This window comes from Cupressus sempervirens, chromosome 5 (genome assembly GCF_028749045.1).
Source record: "Cupressus sempervirens isolate cs-2001-9-10 chromosome 5, ASM2874904v1, whole genome shotgun sequence".
Classification (NCBI taxonomy): Eukaryota; Viridiplantae; Streptophyta; class Pinopsida; order Cupressales; family Cupressaceae; genus Cupressus; species Cupressus sempervirens.
In genome coordinates, this window is record NC_143122.1 from 924896872 (window position 1) to 924908137 (window position 11266).

At 33.0% G+C, this 11266-nt stretch overlaps 1 pseudogene; it reads right to left on the bottom strand.

The window, feature by feature from the left end:
* Window positions 1-307: 307 nt before the first annotated feature.
* On the bottom strand, window positions 308-10417 carry LOC149558987 (L-type lectin-domain containing receptor kinase IX.1 pseudogene; annotated as a pseudogene).
* Window positions 10418-11266: the final 849 nt, after the last annotated feature.

An 11266-nucleotide genomic window follows, 5' to 3' on the forward strand; every position in this document is an offset into this window, starting at 1 on the left:
CATATAGTACATTGTAGCTAGTCCTTGTCTACATTGATTAAAATCAGACCAATAAAGAGCAATTCATTTGTGATTTTGAAAGAGAGATGATAAGTTTAAATCTTAAAGAAAAATAAAAATAAAATTAATCCCATGTATCCAGAGCGCTAGATATTACAGACTTCCAAATAATTTTTCCTTCATATTTACTAACAGAATACCGAACAGAAAACCACATCTCTATTAAATGTCAAAGATCATGGATAAGCTGAGCAAGCGGCAAGCCTGCACACATAGTTCCGACCTAAAAACATATTGCTCAGCTTAGCTAATTCAGGTCAGAAAGTGATAAGGAATAGCTTCCTGAGCCAATGGAAAAGTTGCCATAGCAGAGCTCAGTTCCATCGCCTGTCAATGTTGAGGAAGAGGTGGCACCTGCAGGAGGACGGAGATAATAAAGTGGCACAGGAAACTCTTGAGGAACATAGGGCAACTCGGCCCCTCTTTTCAATATACCCACCACTTGTTCTATCCGTAGTCTACCAGCAGGATCAGGGTGAGAGCACAACAATCCCACTTTCATAAGCCTTTCCATTTCCTCCGCACTGAAATCTCCTCTCAGTTTATCATCTGCTGCATCTAGAATTCTCCGCTCTCCATGCAAGTGCCAAACCCATTCCACAACTCTGCAATTGTAATCAATCAAGCTCCAGTCTACCGGTCTCCTTCCGCAGGCGATTTCCAGAACTAAAGCTCCGAAGCTGAACATGTCTGATTCTCTAGTGGCCTTTCCCGTTGTTACAGACTCTGGTGCTATATACCCAATTGTTCCTGCTGGAGCAGTGCTATGCCCGCCCTTTTCCCTTTCCATAACTCTCGCAAGCCCAAAATCCCCGAGCTTCGCTTTGAAATTGGAATCCAGCATGACGTTGCTGGCCTTGATGTCTCTGTGCACAACGCTCTCATGTCGGTCCTCATGAAGATAAACCAGGGCGGAGGCAACGTCACAGGCTATGCCGTATCTTCGATCCCAATCCAAAGCACCCTCTGTCTCCCCGAACAGATATTTGTCAAGACTTCCATTGGAGAGCAATTCGTAGACCAGAAGCAAGTCGTCATTTCGATGGCACCACCCAAGAAACCTGACAAGATTGTGGTGTGTAAGCTTACTGTTAATAATCACTTCTGACGCGTACTCCTTCTTACCTTGACTGGCCGTTGCAGATATTCTTTTCACCGCCACAGCCTCGTTTGTGCCAGGCAAAGCTCCTCTGTAAACACATCCGAAGCCTCCGCTTCCAATCTTGTGACCGTCGCTGAAATTGTTGGTGGCGACGCTGAGGTCAGCATATGCAAATGAGCGAACTGACTGAGCAGCCTGACAAAGCAAATTGTTGAGCTCCTCGTCGGTCTCTTCGGACTTATCTCGGTGTTTCCTTCTGATGTAAAACCTGCCTCCAAGGAAGCCTAAAGCGCATATGAAGGGCACCAAGAATATCAGTATAATAACAATATTAGGTATTTTCGACGAGCTTGTTACGACTTGAGGAGAATTCTTGGAGTACTGGTGATACGGTGCGATGGCGAAGGATGGCAGAGGTGAGGTGGGGCAAGCGTGGGGGAAAACCAGTGCCAACGCCAGTAGCGCTGTAATCTGTAACATAACGATATTCATCTCCACCTGTAAGTTCTACATAAATCAACTAAGCAGTTCGAAATGTCTCCTATTGATCTGAACCATTTGTATTACAATCTTTTTAATGTCGATCAAATTCTAGTCCTTGAAAGATGAGTTTACAGAGTTTAAAAGTTTACTAAACCAGTAGAGGCAAAAATAGAGGCAATAGGGAATAGAATCAAATATATTTTTCCCACTAATATGATGCTGTTTTCTGCCATCTCAATCAATTACGTCGGAATCTCATATGATGCGGTTCGTTTCATATTATGTATCTCATTTAATTACCCATGGCAGAGAGTCGCACATCAATGCAGATTTTAATATGCAATCAAAATTGACCCAGCTCAGATGGGAATTCTTGGCACACTGATTTCCTTAACAAGAAATGTAATGGATAAAGTTTGTTTCACGTCATTCCCATTCACTACAAACCGCGTTTTATTTTACCTTTTCATCTTGCATTCCGCGTGACCTCTCCGTAGTAATTCAACACAACTTAAAGAGGCCGTATGTAACTTCGGTGATCACGATAGTAAGCAATTAAGTCACACAACATTTCTTGAAAAGAAGACGTGGTCGTTGGCACGTTCAAGTTTGCTACGAAATTTCCTTCACAGCATTGTGTACTTTTTATCGTTCAAATCTTTCGATATGATCCGGTGGCTTCCAGTTGTTTCCAAATGTCATACCATAGCTCGGAATTGATCAGGATTAATGTCGTCTCGATTTTCTTCCAAGGTGGAGAAAGTTTTGAGGAGCTCTACGATGATAATTGTGGGTTCTTTTTAAGATGGTAAGGGGGATTATACTAGTTAGATAGTTGGGAAGAGGATCATAAACCCCACCAATTAGCCGATCTTACTCCATAGTTTACTCTATAGTTATAGTACATGTAGGATGTAACTATTTGGGAATGAGTTTGTTTCATCCTACGAAGTATGGGGTTATACAATTTGGAGCCATGGATGTTGTTGGGTACAAATGTAGATTGTGTTTATGGAACAGACTTTTATACATGTATAATTGTTTATTTGTCAAGTTTGTCCAACAACTTTCAATTTCAATTTTATTGCAATTGATAAGATATTGTATGCTATTTTTAATTTTACATATTTGGATCTATTATAAAAAAGGAAGATTCTCTTATAGTTCACAATATCAAACTCTAGTATGTGATAATGATGATAACATCTCACATTAGTATGAAAATAAAAATATTGAACATCAAATAATCCAAGCATGTGATATCTCTAGCCCTAAGCTAGGCCTAGGCTACCCATACTTACAAAACATATATATCATTGAACATCAAACATAAAAATCACCTTGTTTAGTAATCATTCAAGATTTACACATTAAGAATAATATCAACTAATTTAATTTATTTAAATACAAATTCTAAATCAACATCAAGAATATATATACTAATAGACAGTAACATAAAATACATCTATATATCTTCATTAGATGGCTCTGATTTCTTAAAGTAACTATGTTGTCTAATTATTCTTATTATTTTATAAGCTTTTTTATCTCAAAAGTTTTTTGACAGGGTTGGCAAATTTGAATGTGTAATGTTCCGATTTGGATGACCTTTTAAATCATTCTTTGTTTCCAATTTATTTTCTTATGAATGACTCGAGTACCCTTTCTATACTTTAGAGATATATGTAATTCGTATATATATATATATATATATATATATATATATATATAATAATGATTTTTTGTAAGATAAAATATAATTGAAATTAGGAGTCTATCCTAATAACACATTGACTTGTACTCCTCTTTTACTTATAGCTTTAGCCCCCCTTAATATATTTATAACTTAATTATCGGTTTCCTACGGGTAGTTTTGCTCACGTTTTGGCAGATACGTAGACTCTATTATGTTTTAGGGTTTGGTATATAGTCCTTTGCTCTATACTAAGGATTATTGTAATTTTCAACTTGTTTATGATACTTTTATGTATGGTCGTAGTAGTTATTTACTCTGGATCCTCGATAAGAACCCTTAGAGATTTTGATACGGGGAGATTTGGTCTCATGTTAATTTTGTATTCATCATATTTTGGTTATACAACTAATATCAAGTAGTATGTTTTGTTTTATTGTCCCTTTGAATGTTTTGGTTTGGATGCCTTCGTGACTTTTTTTTTTATTAGATCCGTACATTTATCATGCTCTCATTTTATGGTTTGGTGTCTGGAAAGTGGATTGGTGTTTTGGAAGTAAGGTGCTATCTCTAATGCTCTTAAGGGAAGTTTTGCTTTGTTTTGAAGATGGTTAGATGAAATCATGTATTAGGAATTTGTCAAATAAACTGTTGTTCTATGCTTGGGTTATTGTAATCATCAATATGGTCATGATATTTTCTGTATGGTAGCAACAATTATGATCTTTGGATCCTTGATATGAGAGTTTTATAGATTTAAATGTATGGAGATACAAATTCATCCAAAATCCTATATATATCTTATTTTGGTTACAACTAATAACAAGAAATTTGGTTTTCCATTGTTTTGTTGAGTGTTCCAGATTTGGATGCCCTCAGGTTGATGGTTCCTTAGTTATAATTAGAACTATACTATTATCTGTTAATTTTATGGGTTGGTATGCTCTAATTCTAGCAGGTTTTTTAGCATTAATGGATTTTTAGGGCTGTCTCTTATCCATCATAGTGGATGTGTACGATTTTTCTTTTATCTGGTTTCTAAGATAGGTATAGAGCTTGATGCTGGAAAGAAGGATTGGTCTATATGACCTTTTACTTTCTCAACTAAATGAGATAATTAAAAAGTGTTATTTGCGCCATAGGCTGGTTCTCTGCATCCATGTTTTGTATTAGGGCAAGTTTTGATATTTCAATGACAGAGAACCAACATTCTGATTTTAGGCAATAAGTATAGATTGATGAATGTTGTTTAATAGTATTGAAATCATCCTTGGTGTCACCTGCTTTAATTGGTAGTATTGCTTATTTCTATATTTAATGTATTGGTATAAGTTCTTTTAGTTCTAGATATAGGTATTGGAGAGGTCTTTGAGTTTATTTTTATAAGCTTTTTTTCTGATGTATTCTTGCGGATCTAATGCTGTTTGAAATTAGATCCATAGAATTCATAGATTTCCTTTGTTCTTGCTAACCCAAAGGCTGGTTAGTAGTGTCGTGGGGCCCTATTTTTTAATGTCTTGTGCATCAGTAGTGACACTAGGGTGGTAGTAGAGTGCTCCTATGCCTCCTGATATCCTTTCAAAATAGAATAGATTTAGATTTAGTCTAATGGATTAGGTTTGACTGTTTCGTTTTCATCTATCGGTTATCAAATAGTCGAGCTTTAGCTAATGTTAAGTCTATTCTAAGTTTGGTATCTTTTTTGATTTCCATTAGGAATTTGTCCTTTCTGCCTATTTTTTGTTTTGTTTAGGTAGGCTTATATGTTTAATATATCTTGATAAGTTTAGGAGAGCTTATTAGACATCTCTTGATATAGTTTAAAGCTATGTTAATTTAAATGAGTTTAATATTTATAAGCTTAGATATAGATAGTTTCTTAGTCTAGAGAATTCTGCTAGTCTTATGATTAACCAATTTGTTTGGCAAGATTGTTAGATAGGGTTGTTCGTCCCTGACAGCTATACAAGGACATAAAGAAAGTGATGGACTCTCTTCAAAAGATCTTGCAATGTATTAAGGAGTGTTATGCTCATATAAGCTTGTTTAAATTTGATTGTTTTAATGTAAAATCCGAGATAATAATTTTGATTGGGGTATGCCACTTTTATGCTGTAATAATAAAGGACCATAGTCCTGGGCTAGACTGGAGGTTTTCTTTCCTTGTTCTTTCCTACCAGTGCTCGTTTGAATGGTGGAACGCTATTGTATTGATTTATTTTATTAATAATTAATTATCATGGTCATTGGCCATTTACCGATTTAAAAAAACAATTATTAATTTTAATACTAATAACAATCAATATTATATTTTATATATATTAAAAAAACATATATAAAAATTAACATATTTTAAAACTATATATATATATATATATATATATATATATATATATATATATATCTTAGGAAAGAATAATTAATTTATGCTTCAGCTCATTATATATATATATATATATATATATATATATATATATATATATATATATATATATATATATATATATATATATATATATATATATATATAAAAGGTAAGAGCCTACAACACAATGGTAACTTGTGAATTTAATAGATATTTATAATTAATCTTCGGAAAGAATAATAATAATAAATTTATGCTTCAGCCCATTATTGAATTTTTTTTTTTTAAACCAACTTACATTACGATTTGTTTAAAGCCCGTGGGTTGGAAAATGTTGTCGCAGTAGCCCTGCTATCGCAACAACAGGTTTGTTGTGTGTAGACCTTGGCACAAAGGCTGTTGACGAATGGAGAAAGGCAGGGGGGGTTGGTGGTGGGGGTTGTGGTTTGCCTCATTAAAAAAAAATTATTTTTAATTTTTATATATAATATATATTTTTAAAAATAAAGCCACCTCCCCAAACAAAATTAATAGATTTATAAAACCAATTACCATAGTAATTTATGGTAAATGTGTGTGTGTGTGTGTGTGTGTGTATTTCCATGATAGATTTGATAGGGCAACACAATTAAAACATCAAAATTTAATAATTTAAATCTAGTTTTCTTTTACAACCTTGTCCTAATTCATAATCTAATAGATCAATCCAATAGTCCAATAAGAGCATTCAATAACGAAATACAAGATTTCTCATACAAGAGTTTCCTATTGATTTTGTTTAGAAACGTTTTCGAAGACTAGAAAATTTCAACACAAGGGTTTCAACCCGAATTAAATTATAAATGTAGATCTACACCAAACACAAAGAAGACATAGAAATTTTGAAAGGAGATTACTATGCAAAACTCAATAAGATCCTACCTCGATCTGATGCTAAACAAAAGAACTCTCAGAGCTTTGTAAGAAACTCTTGTCTTTTCGAAAATCATCTTTCTCAAAAAATTTCTCCTTCAAACCTTTGTGTGGAGAAATGAGCTCTAATTTCTTAATAAAGAGCTTTCTCCAATTAGGGTTTCGGTTTCACAACCATGTGAAACCTTTTTCTTTATTATTTTATTTTATTTTAATTTCATGTGCAAACTTTTGCAATTTAATTAAAATAAACTTTATTAAATTTATTCTTTTGCTCTTTTATTAAATCACAAGACATATTTAATAAAATATTTATTAATTTAACTATTAATAGTATTTAGAGTTTATTATAAAAATGAAACTCCTAAATAAATTATTACTAGCTTATATATACCTATATATATATATATATTATGCTAAGAGTAATCGTTCTCGAGGCGCCTATTTTCATTTAATCCCAAGGTTATTTTAATCACAGTTGGGATTTATGAAAATGAAAATAGGCGCCTCGAGAACGATTACTCTCGGCTTTATATATATATATATATATATATATAGGTATACATAAGCTAGTGGCAGTCGCGGTGCAAAAAGAAAAGTATTTTTTAATTTTTCTATTTTTGATAAGGTTAGTATTGATTTTTTTATTTCGTATTAAATATAGTTGTATAAACTTACTATAAAATAGTAGTAGTATAAATTTAGTATAAAATTATTCAACATTTTTTAAAAAATTCTTATCAGTTTAATTCAGTTTTATTTTAAGGATATTGTTAGGTAAATTGTTATATTGAAGAGTAGAGTTAGGGTTAGGGTTAGGGTTAGAAATAGGGCTAGGGTTAGTATTATCATTAGGGTTAGGGTTAGGATTTTAATTAGAGATACAATTAGGGTTAGGGTTACAATTAGAGGTAGAGTTAGGATTAGGATTAGAGTTACAATTAGAGTTAGGGTTAGGGTTAGGGCTAGGGCAAGGGCTATTTTAGGATTAGGACTATTCTTAGGGTTAGAGTTAGGGTTAGGTTTAGAATTAGAGTGTGTCAGTGTTAGGGTTAGGGTTAGGATTAGGGTAAGAACAATGGTAAGAATTAGGGTTTAGGTTACTATTATTGTTAGGGTTAGGGTTAGAATTAGATTTAGGGTAGAGTTAGAATTAGAGTTAAAATAAGGGTTAGGTTTTTAGTGAAGATTTAAGTAAGGGTTCAGGTTTGGGTTAGAGTTTTGAATCGGGGTTAAGGTTAGAGTTAGGGTTAGGATTTTAGTGAAGATTAAAGTAAGGGTTAAGGTTAGGGTTAGAGTTTTGAGTTGGGGTTAAGGATAGAGTTAGGGTTAGGGTTTTAGTCAAGATGAAACTAAGGGATACAGTTAGGATTAGAGTCTAATTATGGTAGAGTTAGATTTATAGTTAGAGTTAGAGTTATGGGTATGGTTGGGGTAAGGTTTAGGGTTAGTGTTAGGGTTAGAACTAGAGTTAGGGTCAGGGTTAGAGATAGGTGTATAGAAAGGGTCAGAGTTAGGGTTAGCTTTAGGGTTAAAATAATTGTTAGGGTTAGAGTTAAAGTCCAATTATGGTAGAGTTAGATTTAGGCCTACAATTAGAGGTAGGGGTAGGGTTACAGTCATGGTTAGGGTTAGGGTTAGAGTTAAAATAATTGTTAGGGTTAAAGTCCAATTATGGTAGAGTTAGATTCAGGGCTATAATTAGAGGTAGGGGTAGGGTTACAATCAGGGTTAGGGTTAGGGTTAGAGATACATAAAGGGTTAGGCATAAGGTTATTGTTAGGGTTATGTTTATATAGAGATAGTGTTATATATAGAGGTAGCATCAAGGTCAAAGTTAGCGTAAGGGTTTGAGTTAGGGTCAAGGTTAGAGTTAGGGTTAGGATTAGGGTTAAAGTCTAGATATGGTAGAGTTATATTTACAGTTAGAGGTAGGGGTAGGAGTAGGGTTAAGGTTAGTGATAGGATTAGAGTTACGATTAAGGTTAGGATTAGAGTTAGGGTTAGGGTTAGGGTTATAGATAGGGGTAGAGAAAGGGTTAGTATTAGGGTTAGGGTTATGGTTGAGGATATGGTCAGGTTAAGGGTTAGAGCATGAGTTTGACTTAGGGTTAGAGTTAGGGTTATAGTTTGAGTTAGGGTTATAGTTAGAGATAGAGTTACAATTAGAGTTTGGGTTAGAATTACAATTAGGGTTAGGGTTAGAGTTACAAATAGATTTAATATTACAAGTAGGGTTTGAATTAAGGTTAATGTTAGAGTTAGGGTTAAGGTTAGAGTTTTAAGTCAAGTTTAAGGATAGATTTAGGGTTAGAGGTAGGGTTAATATTAAAGTAAAATTATGGTAGAGTTAGATTCATAGTCAGAGTTAGGGGTGCAATAGGGTTACGGTTATGATTATGGGTGGAGTTAGACAAAGGGGTAGAGAAAGGGTTAGATTATGGGTTATGGTTAGGGTTAGGTTTATATATTGAGTTAGCGATAAATATAGGTACATCAGGGTTAAGGTTAAGGTATGGGTTTGAGTTAGGGTTATAATTTTAGTCAACATAAATTTAGGGTTAGGGTTAGGGCTATATTATAATTATGATAGAGTTATATTTAGAGTTAGAGTTAGGGGTAGGGGTAGGGTTAGGGTTAGTGTTAGTATTAGAGTTAGGGTTAGGGTTAGGTTTAGGGTTAGGGTTAGAGATAAGGTTAAGGTTAAGGTTAGGTTTCAGTTTATGGTTAGAATATGAGTTCGCATTAGAGTCAAAATTAGAGTTAGGATTAGGTTAGGCGAAAAGTAGGACAATGGTTAAAGGTACAATTAATGTTAGTGTTAAAGGTAGGGGTAGGGGTAGGGTTAGGGTTAGAATTAAAGATATGGGTAGAGAAAGGGTTAGGGTAAGGGTAAGGGTCAAGGTTAGGGTTAAAATATGAGTCAGGGTTAAATTCTAAGTTGCAATTAGGCTTATAGTTTGAGTTAGGGGTAGACAAAGCATTAGAATTATGGTTAGGGGAAAAGTAGGACCACAGTTAGAATTACGATTGTTGTTATGTTTAAAGTTACATTTAGGAGAGCAACTTGTTCTCCTTACACATGCCTCTTACCATAATAGAGCAATATAAGGATTACAATGTTCCTTGTGTAGTTTTATAACTTTAATAGTTGCATTTATAAATAGACAATTGATTAATGTTAATTATGCTTAGCATGAATAGTGTACAATGAAGGACTACTAAATTTTATTGAGGTAATGATTGCACTTAAAATGAGTATAAAATGAATATTTTGTTTTAGAGTGGATTAATAGTTAGAAATAAAACATCAATTTTATACATAATTTAATGATCAACATATCAATGATATATCTCATGTTAAAGCTTTAATAATACAAACACAAAGGTCAAGGAAAAAGATTTGAAATATTTGCAAGTATAGTTGAGAAGAATTTGAGCTAAGAAGTTAAATTGTTTATTTATTTTTTCGATACATAGATGAAAGGAGAACAACATCTCCTAGTACAATTCTCTAGATAAAGTAATAAGTGAAATACTAAAAATTGTGAAGTCATCATATGGACCATGTGTATAGTTCTCCATAATGATGTAAGTACATCACATATTCTTTAGAGATTAAAATTGTATTACGACCTTTGTTCGTAATATGATCATCATAGACCTCTTTCATCATGGATGGAAATGCATCTACTTTTGTACATGTGTTGCATACATATTTGGTAACATCTTCCATCTCCATTATCTCTATCTCTTATACCTGATCAATAGATAAAGCTGCATTCTCAAGAGCTTTTACCATAGTTGTACAACACTGTTTAATTATTCATGCACACTTCTGAAACTCTATCTCATAAAAATGATTTGAGTCTACTGAAGAAGTTGGGCTCATGTCAACAATGCTTGACTGTCTATCAGAGGCTTCCATGCCTAAAAAATAAAATCACGGAAAACAATTTAGAAAGCATTATCACCAATTTAAAAAAATAGAACAAATGTATACTTAATGAGAGGGATAAATATTTTATATCAATAATGGTCTTGAAAAAATAGAACAAGTCACTTAGTACAATCAATTGTGGAGAAAATGAATATAAAACCAAATTGTATTAAAATTTGTAATGAAACTTTGGGTATTGAAACATGGTAATATTATGACCATTCATGGATAGTGAAGAATAGACAAACATAGATTTCAAATATTGAGTAGCAATGTATTGGTTGAAAGTAATGAAGCAAAAACATTATGATTTATTTGAATTGAAGAATGCCTTTATAATTTGAATTAATATTATAAACTTAATTTGTGGACCCAATTGATGATCATAGTTAAATTTACAAATTAGAGAATTAGTATAATAAAATTTCAGCGTAATGGTACTTGCAAGCATTAAAATGTGCAAATAAAAAGGTTATCATGTCAGATTGAGCATATCGAATTATACTTTTCATTAATTGTGGAATATGAACTATCAACGTGCATAATAAGAATAACAACATAATAGTTGTTGATGATAATCACATAATGTAGTAGAACAAATAAATCTTTATTATTAAATAATATGTTTCAAAACATCAATGATTTTCAAGACTTCTCAGTCTACATTCTTCTACTTTTCTCTTTGAAAGTTGTTTCCCACTTTTCATTTTC